Genomic DNA, 15410 nt, shown 5'->3' with positions numbered 1-15410 from the left:
TTTAACTGTTGACTCTAGGCTTACTATTCTATTTTTACATACACTTGTCTCATGTTTCTTGCATTTTTCGCCACATGTTGCCAGCAAGATATGAGTTTTCTTGAGGTAGCATGAAATTGATGTACTGAAATAGTCATGCTTGTTATGTAGCATACTTCTGTTTCAATCCTGAAAAGTTTGCGGCAATAGAGCCATTATTCTGCCATTTTGTAGTTGTATTGTCAAAAGAATTGTATTTAAACAGTGCCTTTGTTCTTCCTTCATTTCATTCTCATATATATATTACCCAGGATGCATGTCCACAGCTTTCAGATAACATTTTATTTTAATTGCACAACTGGCTTGCCTAACTAGCTTTTGAAATGAAATAATAATGCATGTAGATTTATTTGTTTCCTGCAGTGTTCGTCTCTATGAAAGGGTACAAGCCACAATGGAGATCCATGTTCACCGACGTGGTCTATGGAAGCTCGAAGTTTTGAATTTTGAAGCAAGCTGAACCAGTACAAGAAACAAGCGGTTGAAGCATATGCCCTTTTAAAGATACAAATTTTACACCCCGAAAATATTGTAACTTCGGAGAGTTCATCTATTTGCCGCAACTTGTATGCAGTGTCGTTAAATAAGTTGTGCATCTGATAAAGAATGTGTATTACTGTAGGAATTGAAAAATATACAAGGTACCTGCAGCATGATCATAGATGTATTAGTAAGAGGATTAAGTGCTTGCATCTTGTTAATATATGCTATGCAGAAAAGGTTATGTATCAGTGAGTACCAGGGAGCATATTTGTTAGGGCACCGCTAGGCGTCGGACGCCGAAAACATTCTGTGACTTCCAAAACATTCTGAATGAAAGATTGGAGCATATAAATGGCTGTGACTTCAGTGACTTAAGGTAGCAAGATTATGTGACATTAGAAAAATATTTTCTTCAAATACGAATTCGTGGTTGGAAGCAAATGGTTATACGAAATAGTTTATTTTGTTTCCTAAAACTCTGGAATTAGTTTCCTTTAAATTATATGTACGGGCAACAGTAGACAAAGATTTACATCTCAAAAATAAATAAATAGTAGAACAGGATTATGGAAGAAAAAGGTTCACGATCTGCTCGATCCATTGCTTCCTGGCAGGTGAAAGATCACTTTTCTCTTGTAATCAGAAATTTGGTGATTACGGAAGCACATACTAAATTTTGATTTGCTGCCTTGGTTAAGGATGCAGATTTCTAGAAGCACGCTGGTGGACTGGATCTGCATGCTGTACGTGCGATACGAGAGCAGTTAATTCGGGGCCGCTCTTAGCGACGTTAACTACGCAAATAAACGCGGGGTTGGTTTTCTTAGTTTTCAGATCGCACGGCGTGTGTGCTTCCAATCCAACGACCTCCGACAGGTCCGATCGGAAGCCAATATCGGCGTCCGACGCCTAGTGGTGCCCTCTAATTTGAAACGCAGCGAGTACCTGTGTAACTGTGTTCGAGGGCAAAGGCCTCGTAGAGCGACCGCTCGATCGTGTACCACGTGTCGCACCGCGCTGCCCCCTTTGGCATCTGGCATTCACTCTCCCTGTCCTCTTCCGAAGCCGCCGCTCCCATCGCATTCGCTTTCCCCCTTGTCGTCGGCGGCGGCGGCAGCAGCAATGTCTCCTGCTCCTGCCTCCGCCCGCGCTCTCACCGTGGACTCTCTAAACCCCAAGGTGGGAGACTTTTCTTGTATCTGACGCCGCCCGCCCGCCCGCATGCGCTTCCTTGCCGAATGCGCATAGTTTTTTTCTTAAGCAATGCTGATGTTTTGCGTCCTGCTCCCTGCCTCCGGCATTTGCAGGTTCTGGCGCTCGCGGATCACTTCGGGGGAGCCATTGCCCGCCGCGCGCAGGTACTTTTTTAGATTGAGGTCAAGCTGTTCAGCCAATTTGTTCCCACGCGATTGAAATGCCCAAGAAATCTGGAAGGTGGTGTAGTGACAGCGTGAGCGGCCGTACATGAAACATAACCATGTTAGCTGCTCAAACCAGATCGTTGGACATGATTTTATTTATTGTAAGATGCTACTCCTACTTAATTAGAGATGGAAAGGAGAGAGAAAAGGCACGCGAAATTTCAGAGGAGTTCGTTTTGTACCTTGAGGTCAGACCCAAATATTGAGTCCCTCTAAAATGTGGAGAAATTTCCCTACCTTGAAGCGGTCCTACAACCAAGCACCTCTCACACGATTCTTTTCCCCTTGGGTCCCTGATTCGTCTGTTCCAAAGAGGCCCTTACTGGGACATGAGAATCAATACTGCCCAATTTCGAGAACAAACCCGAGGTTGGGTGGTTAGGAGTGTGGCTCACTGCGAGTTCAAACCCCAGGTTTGACATATGTGTGTCTCATAAAGGCGAGATATTCATTCAGTGGGAGACGACGTTCCCGTCGACAGCGAGGCGCCTGTGGTGACTTCGTCAATTTCAAGATCCAATCCGCTGGTTCAATCTTCCGGAGGTGCTCATTGTTGGAAGGATACCTGACAGTACTGTATCCTGACTCTGTAACGGCATCATTGTAACTGGTAGAGCTAGTCAATAGGCGGGCGCTACTTCGTCGCCACTAAGCGATCGTGATCCGATCCATGCTCCCGCACGATCACCTCTCGTTGTATATGTACCCATGTCTCTGGTTAATGAAAGTGTGCGAGTGTGTGTTCTGTAATTCAGCTTGGTATCAGAGCCTACCCCTCTCCCTCTCCGATGACCACCTCTTCTGCTTCCCAGTCCCAAACCACCGGAGCCGTTGACGATGGCGTCGCGGCCGCTCTCCCCCTGTCCTCTCAGCTCGCCAACCTCCAATTGATCACCTCCCCTCTCTCCACCAACAATATCGACATCCACAAGTACATCAAGTTCAAGGCTGGACGCGCCGTTGGCAATTGGCACAAGTGGCGGAACCTCTTTCTGTGTGTCCTCTCCAAGATCAACGCGCGCGATCATGTCGAGGAGGAGACCTCGCCGCACCTCGCCACCGAGGAGTGGCGTGCGGCGGACGTCGACATCGTGCTATGGATCTACGGCACGATCTCGGACGAGCTCCAGGACGTCATCATGACCGACGACGGCACCGCGTTCTCGGCGTGGCAGGCGCTCCAGCACTTCTTCACGGAGAACGCCGAGGGCCGCGAGATCCACCTCGCCAAGGAGTTCGAGAACATCGTCCAGGGCGACATGACCGCCGTCGCCATCGCCGGAAACTCAAGTCCGTCGCCGATCGGCCGGGGACGTCAACGCCCCGGTCACGGACAAGAAGCTCACCATGCGGCTGATCGCCGGCCTCGAGGACGATTACAAGATGCAAGGTGAGCTGTTGGAAACGATGAAGCCGTTCCCCACGTTCATGCAGGCCCGATCTCGGCTCCAGCTCGCCGAAGAGAAACTCAAGGCGAAAGGGAAGCCAACGCCGCAGATCCTCAACGTCAACAACGCCAACGCCGGCCCCCGCTTCAACGGCAACTGCTACACCTGCGGGCAACCTGGACACCCAGCCCGGAACTGCCCCACCGGCGGGCGCGGTGGCTACGGCCAGCAGCCAGGGCGCGGCGGCTACGGCCACTACGGCCAGCAGCAAGGGCGCGGCGGGTACTATGGCCAGCCAGGCGGCGGCTACTACGACAACCAAGGCGGCGGCTACAACGGCACCCGCGGTGGCTTCACCAACAATCGCGGCGGTCGCGGCCGTGGCCGCGGCGACTACGGCGGGCGCGCCGACTACAACCCTGGGTACGGCAACCAGGGCCATCACCAGGGGCACGGCGGTGCTCCTTACGGCATGCAGCAGCAACAGTCCCGCCCGCCATGGGTGGCACCCAACTCCGCCGGCGTCCTCGGCCCTCGCCCAGGCAATCACACCCAGGCGTACCCCCTGATGCTCTCTTCTGGACCTGCACAGCCTGCGTACACGACACCAACACCACTGTACGTCCCACCGCAGCCGGCTTCATTCAACTACTCCGCCATGTTCCAGAGCGCGCCCAGCTACACCAACGCACACCCTGCCCCCGAATGGGTCGTCGACTCCGGCACCACCACGCACGTCACCAACAGCTCAGGTAACCTCACCTCGTTTCATTCCCCTACAAGTATTGATTCTCGAAGTATTGTCGTTGGCAACGGGTCCAAACTCCCCATCTACTCTGTGGGCTCCACCTCTCTACCACCCTCCCCATTCACCCTCCGCGATGTTCTTGTTTCTCCATCGCTTATTAAAAACCTCATCTCTCGTCCGCAAGTTCACCATTGATAACCTTTGCTCAATTGAGTTTGACCCTTATGACTTTTCTCGTGAAGGATTTGGCAACGGGACGTCTTCTTCGAGGTCCAATAGTCGCGGCGATCTCTACCCCTTCCATGGCGATCCACATCCAGCCGCTGCTTTCTCGGTTTCCACCACCCGTGATCTCTGGCACAAGAGGCTCGGGCATCCTAGTGATAGTTCTCTTTCCAAGATTTCCTCAGATTTCCTACCATCATGTAATAACGGCACCAAGTTGTCCCCTCTTTGTGAGGCTTGCCAATTAGGGCGCCAACCTAGATTACCTTTTTCTACTTCATCTAGTTTTACTACTGCACCTCTACAACTTATTCACTGTGATTTATGGACCTCCCCTGTATCAAGCTTTTCCGGATATAATTATTACCTTGTCATTCTGGATGACTACTCCCACTACTCCTGGACCTTCCCTCTCAAACATAAATCCGACACTTCTGCCACGTTACAACGCTTCTTTGCCTTCATCAAAACCCAATTTAATGTCATCATTCGTTGTATTCAATGTGACAACGGCGGAGAGTTCCTCAATTTTGACTTGCGATCCTTTCTTTCTGCCAATGGAATTGCCTTTCGTCTCACATGCCCTCACACTTCACCCCAAAATGGCAAAGCTGAACGCTTAATTCGAACAACCAATGACATTATCCGCACCCTCCTAGTCCAAGCCAAACTCCCTCCTCCCTTTTGGGTCGAAGCCCTCCACACCGCCACTCTTCTCTTGAACATCCGCCCATCCAGCGCCATTCAGCACGCCACCCCTCACTATCGTCTCCTCGGCCAACACCCTACGTACTCGCACCTCCGCACGTTTGGATGCCTTTGCTACCCCAACCTATATGCCACCTCCCAACACAAACTTGCCCCACGATCCACTCGTTGCGTATTCCTCGGGTACCCACGTGAACAGAAAGGCTACCGCTGTTTGGATCTCTCTTCACGCCGCGTCATTATTTCCAGACATGTTACGTTTGATGAATCGTGCTTTCCCTATTTTTCTGTGCACCAGGCCACACCAGGAACCCCGGATCCGCCCGCCACACCTGATCCGCCCGCAATCTCCTTCGGATCCGCCCACCTCCGACATTCCCTGGCCCGCCTGGCACCGCATCCTCCTCGGGATCATCCACGCCCGGATCCTCTGCCACCGTCCCCACGCCTGGCTCCTCCACTCCCTCAAACCCCGCTTCCCTTCCTTTCCCGAGGCAGAAACCGCGTCGCCGACGCCAGCTCCCACCAGCTCAGCTCCCACTGGTCCCCTCCAAGATTCTGCCCCATCCACTCCCGTCCAGCCACGTCCCACCCTGCCTCCCCATGCTATTCCGATAGAGCCACCCACAAACCTACACCGCATGCACACCCGAGCCAAACGTGGCTATTTGATGCCACGCCGCCTCTACAACCTCTCCGTCTCCGACACCGCCATCTCTCCCATTCCCTCCTCATACAAACAAGCCCTAAAGGACCCAAACTGGCACAACGCAATGCTCGATGAGTTTAATGCTTTGTTGCGGAATGACACTTGGTCGTTGGTTCCTTGTCCTGCAGGTGTCAACGTGGCTACCGGCAAATGGATCTTTCGACACAAGACCAATCCGGATGGATCCCTCTCACGGTACAAGGCTCGGTGGGTGCTGCGTGGTTTTACTCAACAAGCAGGGGTGGATTACGATGAAACCTTTAGCCCGGTCGTCAAGCCCGCTACAATCCGTGTGGGACTCTCTCTTGCAACATCTCATGGGTGGGCCATCAACCAACTTGATGTCAAGAATGCATTTTTGCATGGTCATCTCCAGGAAACCGTCTATTGCTCCCAACCTTCTGGTTTTTCTGATGCCAATTTTCCTAACCATGTTTGTCGCCTCAACAAGTCCTTGTATGGCCTCAAACAAGCCCCACGCACATGGTTTCACCGATTTACCACCTTCCTCCTCACCCTTGGTTTTGTCGCCTCCAAGTGTGATTCCTCCCTTTTCATTCTCAACCGTGGCTCTCACATTGCATATTTGCTTTTGTATGTCGATGACATCATCTTGACCGCCAACTCTTCCACCTTGCTCCGCTCTATCATCTCCTCGCTGCAATCTGAATTTTCCATGACCGATCTTGGAGCACTCCACCACTTCCTTGGCATCAATGTGCACCGCACCGCCTCTGGCCTATTCCTCTCTCAACAGCAATATGCTCTTGAGCTCCTCGACCGCGCCAACATGCTAAACTGCAATCCTATCTCCACTCCAGTCGACACCCGGGCCAAACTGTCCGCCAATGATGGCACACCCTTCCCTGACGCTGCTTTGTACCGCAGCCTCGCCGGAGCATTACAGTACCTAACACTCACCCGGCCGTACATTGCCTACGCCGTCCAACAGATTTGCCTCTTCATGCACCGTCCCAAAACCTCCCACTACCGCCTGATCAAACGGGTGTTACGGTATCTCCGCGGCACCACTCACCTCGGCCTCCAGCTTCTTCCGATCCTCCTCTCATGAGCTCACCGCCTACAGCGACGCTGATTGGGCCGGGTGTCCCGACACTCGGAAATCGACCTCAGGATTCTGTGTCTTCCTCGGCAGCAATCTGGTCAGTTGGTCCTCCAAACGTACCGCAGCCTCGCCGGAGCATTACAGTACCTAACACTCACCCGGCCAGACATTGCCTACGCCGTCCAACAGATTTGCCTCTTCATGCACTGTCCCAAAACCTCCCACTACCAGCTGATCAAACGGGTGTTACGGTATCTCCGCGGCACCACTCACCTCGGCCTCCAGTTCTTCCGATCCTCCTCTCATGAGCTCACCGCCTACAGCGACGCTGATTGGGCCGGGTGTCCCGACACTCGGAAATCGACCTCAGGATTCTGTGTCTTCCTCGGCAGCAATCTGGTCAGTTGGTCCTCCAAACGCCAACCAACCGTGTCTCGCTCGAGCGCCGAAGCAGAGTACAGGGCGGTGGCCAACTGTATCGCTGAATCCTGCTGGCTCCGTCAACTCCTCCTCGAACTGCACAGGCCACCGGATCGAGCAACAATTGTATACTGCGACAACGTGAGTGCCATGTATCTTTCCTCCAATCCCGTCCAGCACCAACGAACGAAGCATGTGGAGATCGACTTGCACTTTGTTCGGGATCGCGTGGCGCTCGGCGAGGCCAAAGTTCTTCACGTGCCCACCACCTCGCAGTTCGCCGACATTTTCACCAAGGGTTTGCCGTCACCTGTCTTCACGGATTTCAGGTCCAGCCTGAACATCGGCGCCACCGACGTTCAGTCTGCGGGGGGCTGTTGGAAGGATACCTGACAGTACTGTATTCTGACTCTGTAACGGCATCATTGTAACTGGTAGAGCTAGTCAATAGGCGGGCGCTACTTCGTCGCCACTAACTGATCGTGATCCGATCCGTGCTCCCGCACGATCACCTCTGTTGTATATGTACCCATGTCTCTGGTTAATGAAAGTGTGCGAGTGTGTGTTCTGTAATTCAGCTCTCATAGGGGTAGGGTGTGCGTGTGTGTGTTCATAGGGGTGAGTGTATGCGCGTGTATGTGAGCGTCTTCGTTTGTACTGTGTTTCTGTTGCAACACGAAGAGGATTTGGGAATTTTCTGGAACTCACTCGTTTCTCCATTCACTCTCACAGAGATATACAGGTGATGTGTATTTTACATTTTGATCCTCATAACACACACACATATACAACCTAACCCTCACAACACTCCCCCTCAAGATGGGGTCCCCCTCAAGATGGGGCGAAGATATCCATGAGCCCCATCTTGCTACAAATGTTACCAAAAGACACAACACTAATACCTTTAGTAAAGATATCAGCTAACTGATCTATAGACTTTACATAAGACACATAAAGTCTTCCCTCATCCAGTTTTTCTCTTATAAAATGTCTATCGATTTCGATGTGCTTAGTCCTATCATGTTGGACTGGGTTATGCACTAGATTAATGGCTGCCTGATTATCACAATAGAGCTTCAGAGGTCCACCACCAAATAACCGAAGTTCAGCTAATAAAATCCTCAACCACATAAGTTCACATAAGCCTGAGGCCATAGCTCTAAATTCAGCTTCAGCGGTGGATCTAGAAACCACACTCTGTTTTTTACTTCTCCAGCTAACAAGGTTACCACCCACAAAAGCACAATATCCGGATGTTGATCTTCTATCATCTAAGCACCCTGCCCAGTCCGCATCAGTATATCCCTCTATTCTCAGATGTTCATGGTTTGAAAACAAGATACCTTTCCCTGGGCAACTCTTAAGATACCTCAAGATCCTATGAACTGCATCTAGATGACCAGATTTGGGATCATGCATATATCTACTCACTATGCTAACAGCATAAGCAATGTCTGGCCTTGTATGCGACAAGTAAATCAAGCGACCAACTAACCTCTGGTACTGATGCTTGTCCACCGGATCACCTGATTCTGCTAAAATGCGGTGGTTTTGCTCAATTGGAGTCGTCGCTGGTCTACAATTTAGCATGCCAGTTTCAGTAAGTAAATCAAGTATATATTTCCTTTGTGATAGGTAAATACCTTGTGTTCCATATACAACCTCAATTCCCAAGAAATAATGAAGAAAGCCCAGATCCTTGACTTCAAATGACTTGGCCAACATTTTCTTTAGGCGTGCTATCCCATCATCATCATCATTACCTGTGATCACAATGTCATCAACATACACACTAAGGATAACAATCTTGCCACTCCGGTGTTTAAAGAAAAGGGTGTGATCAGCATTGCTTTGCCGATAACCCATAGAGCATATCTCCTTCCTTAACCGTCCAAACCATGCTCTAGGTGATTGTTTCAAACCATATAGAGATTTTTTTAGCCTACACACTTTACCATCCGTCTCTTGTGTACCAAACCCAGGGGGAATCTCCATGTACACTTCTTCCTTTAAATCACCATGTAAGAAAGCATTTTTAACATCCATCTGAAAGAGTTTCCATCTTTTATTTGCAGCTACTGAAATTAGAGTTCTTATTGTATTCATTTTTGCCACTGGGGCAAATGTCTCATCATAGTCCACACCGTAGGTTTGACTATATCCCTTTGCCACCAATCTAGCTTTATATCTTTCCACTTTACCATCTGGATTTTGTTTTACGGTAAATACCCATTTACAACCAACAATCTTTTTATTGGGAGGAAGAGTAGTAAGTACCCAAGTATTGTTTTTGTCAAGCGCCTCCATCTCTTCCATCATAGCTCTTCTCCATTCCGGATATTGTTTTGCTTCCTGCCAGTTACGTGGTATAGGTAAAGTAGAGTCCAGTGCAGCTATGAATGCTTTGTATTGGGGGCCCATAGATGAATATGAAACATAATTAGAGACATCATATTGGGACAGGTTTGATGGTAATTTACCAGCAGTAGTGCGAGATTGTTTTCTTAGAGCTATAGGGAGATCTAAATCACCATGTGGAGGAGAGATTGTACCATCACTTGCAGAAGGACTTGAACTTGAGTCATGCAAATCTGGCTGTACTTGGGCTTCGGGGTTTTGACTCAATGTGATTTCTTCCTCCCTTTGCACTTGATCATTCTCAGCTCTCTGTCTCCTTGTGTAAACCTTAAGGTTTTGTGGCCACCTTGATCGTTTAGTTTGATACTCTTGCTGCTCCCCCTGAGTGTGATCTTGTTCAGCATTTGATGTATCTTCATCTCTACCATCAGGCTCAACTTCATCTCTACCATCAGGCTCATCTCCAGTTGGAATTACTCCAACAATCATCTTCTGTGAAGTTGCATCATTGTCTTCTCTTCTCTCATCTCCCCTGTCCTCAAGACTCCATCTGAGCTATCATCATTGAACAATTCAGGGAACACATCAGTTAAGTCATTAGGTTCTTCATAAAAGGTACATTTTCCCTAAAGGTCACATCCATACTCACAAACATTCTCCTCTCCGAAGGACACCAGCATTTGTAGCCCTTCTGCTTACCAGAATACCCAACAAACACACATTTCACTGCTCTTGGATCTAGTTTCCCAACAGATGGCCTGTGATCTCTTACAAAGCATACACACCCAAATACTCTTGGAGGAACCACATATGTAGTTTCACCAGTTAGACACTCAATTGGTGTCTTATTATTGAGCACCCGAGATGGCATTCTATTCATCAAATAAGCCGCTGTCATCATAGCTTCAGCCCACAAATATTTAGGAACATTCATAGCTAACATGATACACCGGGTGATTTCTAAGAGGTGTCTGTTCTTCCTTTCAGCCAACCCATTCTGCTGAGAAGTACCTGGGCAACTCGTTTGATGGATAATTCCAAAACTTGACAAGTACTCATCAAATTGGTTATTTACATATTCTGTACCATTGTCAGTTCGGAATATTTTCACCCTTGCATCATATTGATTTTTTATTAAGCTGTGGAAATCCTTAAAGCACTCAAACACGTCACTTTTATTTTTTAGTACATACACCCAAGTAGTCCTAGTGCAACAGTCAATAAATGTAACAAAAGATTTGTATCCATGAAGTGACCACACCCCACTAGGACCCCACACATCTGAGTGGATAGTTTGAAATGGCACCGTACTTCTGTGATCAGATGAAGTATATATACTACGGGTCAGCTTCCCATACTGACATGCATCACATGCTAGACTTTCTTTGCAAATTTTACTATAGAGGTGAGGATACAACTGACCCAGGGTGTTAAAGGCCATGTGTCCCAGCCGGCGATGATGAAGAAGGAATTCTTGCAATGGTGACTGAGAGAGAACAGTAGCAGCCACAGGTGTCGTATCATCATCCAAGTAGTAGAGGCCATCTCGCATTATTCCTGTCCCAAGGACTTTCCATGTCCCAAGTTCCAGGAATACACACCATGTTGGGTAAAAGATAGCAGCACAATTGAGCTCCTTTGTGATACAACTAATGGACAATAGATTTATTGGAAATGATGGAACATGCAAAACAGAGGATAAAGACATATCATGTCCACACACAACTGTCCCTGTCCCCATGATAGCTTGAGTAGAGCCATCTGCCAATTGTACACCTTGTTCTTTCACACTATGAGCATATTTTGAGAATTCCTGGTAGGATCCCACCATATGTCTTGACGCACCAGAGTCAATTAACCATGGCACAAAACTCTGGTTATTATTCATGAATTTAGAAACATTACCACGTGAATCAGTAGGGTTGGTTGAAGCTGATGTGAGAGGTGCCTCCATTGACGATTTCTCATTCATGTACATCCTCTTGAACTGCTGCCATTTTTTCCAATCATCCAGTGACATCTCCACTCTCACAGTTTGAAACTCCTTTTTCTAGTTGCGGTAGTATTCGCCCTGCCACCAGGTCGCATACCACAGCCCCAACCACAACTGCCAACACCTTTTCCAGTAACACCAGCAGGGCGTGCAACTCCACACAAATTACAGATACTTCGGAAGGAAAAATTTATATTTCTACAGCTCATTTTTGGACACAGCCAATCACCATCTCGTTGCCAAGATTTTACAGCACCATCACCAAGTCCTTTACTTATGCCCAATCCATCATCCAATACCATTCCTTGTTTACCAAACCCACCAAACATAACTTGAGAGTTTCCATCCATAGCTACAGCAGCACCTTGAACTCACTGGTGATGTGCAGTACTACCCTCACTTTGTTTGTTCAATTAAGTAGCCAAGCAAAGTTGAACCCAAACAGCTGCTGCATGAACTAAAGTAACACAACAAACCAAGCTTCTCACTTCTCCTTTACACAGCTAGCTACAGAAGTACCACTCCTTGCTGCACGCACACCTGTAGCTCCTCCTCTGCTTCACAATCAGCACCTGCTCCTCCTCTCTTCAATCAGCACAGCAAGTCAGCACCACTCCCTTCTCTCCTCTGCTACAGGCCAGTACAGCAAGCACCCAAGCGCTGGCCTTCCTCTCGTACACAGGCACCTTGCCGTCACCAACTCTGCACCACCACGAAATCCACCACTGAAAGCAGCACCCCCACCAGCGCCGCCAACAAGGCCGCCAGTGGAACCTCCTCCTGCGCCTATTCCACCGCCGAAAACACCTCTGGCACTAGCGCCTCCGCCACCACCGACGCGCCTGTCCGCAGCGCCTGGTTCACCACCTTCGCGGGCTTGAAGTCGGCTGCCGCCGCCTTCAATCAATCCCGAGCCGAGCTCCCCACTCTCCGTCCAAACCACCACCGGGGCTGATTCACCGCCGGCAAGGGGCGCCCGACATCACCTGCTCTAATACCATGTTGCAACACGAAGAGGATTTGGGAATTTTCTGGAAATCACTCGTTTCTCCATTCACTCTCACAGAGATATACAGGTGATGTGTATTTTACATTTTGACCCTCATAACACACACACATATACAACCTAACCCTCACAACAGTTTCTAAAAAAAAAATATTGCCCAATTTCAGCGATAAATCGGCTAAATCCCTGGTGGAAAAGGCGAAGCTTGACATGTTAAAATATTGTGTTGTTAGGAGAAGATAGCGAGGCTCATTAGCTACCGTCATACGTCTCTTCCTTTTACCCTGTTGATTTGCTTTATCACTACAGCCAGGGATTGTGTGCAATACACCCAAATTGAATTCTGATTATATGGTAATTTCCATTTACTTTTCGTTCTCCACTACTTGCACCTACTTCCGCAAGCTTCTCCGCAGACTAGAAATTCTTTGTAACTTGGGCTTTCTACATCATAAAAATTGAGTGATCTTCACTTCTCTTTATTGGTGTGCAGCGCATGCAAGAAATGCTAGAAAAAGATCCAGGTTCATACCCTTTCAATGAGGTATGTTCCAGTGGATCCCATCACATTATTGAACCAAAAGTAACCATTCCCACTTAAACTTAGAGCTTTGCCACGTCTACTTTTGTTAGTGTTTCTTGTTTTTACATGTGGTTAATTCTGCTATTTCATCCACTAGATAATCTATTGCAACCTTAGCAATCCACATTCCCTTGGACAACAGCCAAATAAGTTCTTCCACGAGGTGGGTGATTGCTTAATATGATTTTATTAACCATCTTATTTCTTAATTCCCTGATGTTTTCTTCTCTTCCAGGTTCTTGCCTTGTGTGATTACCCACATCTTCTACACTGGAGTGTAACTAATTCCATATTCAGGTAAACACCACACAACATTTGAAAAATGTGGATTCATTTCGTAAACTATAACTCATTGCTGATATTGCAGTTCTGACGCAATAGCAAGGGCAAGGGAGATTCTAGATCTCATTCCTGGGAGAGCAACAGGAGGATACAGTCACTGTCAGGCAAGACATTGATTCCAGGACCTCTTTTGACAAATGCGGAAATGAGCATTAGTTAAACACTGCCCGCTTTCACCTCTAGGGTACTGAAGGTCTGCGCAATACAATTGCTGTTGGAATAGCCTCTCGTGATGGTTTCCCGTGTTACGCAGAGGACATTTTCCTAACAGATGGAGCGGCCCCACCGGTACTATTTGATTCATCATATTTCGAGCAATTCCTTCATCCATGATCTTATGGATAACACTCCCAATAATAATTTGAGATATTATACTCTCTGTGACTGCTGGTCATTCTGACAATGTTATGTCCCATATACTGTCAAACTACTTTGTGGAAGTTCTTGTTGCACTTTAGTCCTTAGCACTAGTTTTTTTTTTTTTTTGCAAACCTTGTCCGTAGCACTAATATATGAATGACTTAATGCACCCGATATAACATGACAACAGGAGCATCTCACTAAACATTCACGCTGAAAGTTATTGTTATCTGCCTTGCCTTTTATTTCTGATGTGATTCTTGACAATGGAGTTGTTTGTTTGAGTTCCAACAGGTTCATATGGTAATGCAACTATTGATACGAGGTGAAAAAGATGGCATCCTTTGCCCAGTTCCATCACACTTTCTGTACACAAGTTCCATGGTGCTGTGTGGTGCAACTCTTGTACGTACTGCATTTACTTAATCAAAAAATGAATCCACGTCAACTACGATTTTACTGTGTGTGCCAACCTGCGCTAAACAGATATCTGCTTTCTCAGGTACCATATTATCTTGACGAGTCTGGAGGTTGGAGTGTGAGCATTTCAGACCTGAAGAAGCACCTGGATGCTGGCTGATCTGAGGGCATCACCGTTAGGGGACTTGTGGTTGTAAATCCAGGCAACCCTACTGGACAGGTGCGTTTAGTGGTCATTGACTGGTGCTGTTTTTATAAGTTTCTACAAGTCTTAATGTGATCAAATTGTGCATAGGTTCTCGTGGGGGAAACCAGTGTGAAATAGTGGAATTCTGCAGGAGTGAAAACCTTGTTCTTATAGCAGATGAGGTGACGTTTTTGTATCTTACTTAACAAGAATCTCTATATTTTTCTTGAATTTGTATACATAACCTGCTGTATCCTTTCTTAAACTTACTGGTAGGTTTACCAAGAAAATGTTTACACAGATGAAAAGAAATTTAACTCTTTCAAGAAGATAGCACGGTCCATGGGTTACGGGGAAGGAGATATATCTCTTATATCGTTCCATTCGGTTTCTAATGGTATATGGAATTTATTTCTTGTTTTCATCCATATTTTCTTCTCAAGTTATACTCTCTTGTTACTTTGTCCTAAAATGAAAGGGAGAAGCATCTTGTTATGTGCACTCTGAGAAAGGATTCTTTTAAATTGGACTTTCAACTCTGATTTACCTTTCTTGCTTTCTTGTAACTGGCCTCCTGGGAGGATTGTACCAAACTCCTTTCCAATGAAATGAAACGCAAAAGTCTTTGGCGTTTTCTCAAATATTTGGACTTTCAACTCATCGAGTAAAGCCAATGTAAGAAAGTGCTTGCAAAAAAATAGGCATATTAGTTATGTCATTACACAATCATATTAATCCAACATATGACTTTTTTCTCGAACATTCTTAATTCAATGACTTGTATATTCGAAAATTGAACCCATTAGTTCACTTGAATGTGAGCAGAATACTTAACTCCATCTAACACGCCATTCACCCTTTGCCTATTGGCTTTCCATTATAGTTTCCAGGCGTCCTTTGGTTAATAAGAGTGTCTGGCGTACTCTCTTGACTTGTTTATCAAACCAAGTATCA

At 47.3% G+C, this 15410-nt stretch overlaps 1 pseudogene; it reads left to right on the top strand.

Annotated features, from left to right (window-relative positions):
- The first annotated feature begins 1644 nt into the window (after window positions 1-1644).
- On the top strand, window positions 1645-14963 carry LOC124647407 (annotated as a pseudogene).
- The last annotated feature ends 447 nt before the right edge of the window (window positions 14964-15410 follow it).

The sequence above is a fragment of the Lolium rigidum genome, chromosome 4, assembly GCF_022539505.1.
Source record: "Lolium rigidum isolate FL_2022 chromosome 4, APGP_CSIRO_Lrig_0.1, whole genome shotgun sequence".
Lineage (NCBI taxonomy): Eukaryota > Viridiplantae > Streptophyta > Magnoliopsida > Poales > Poaceae > Lolium > Lolium rigidum.
The sequence above is the reverse complement of the archived record's forward strand: the minus strand, read 5'-3'. Positions and strand labels throughout refer to the sequence as shown.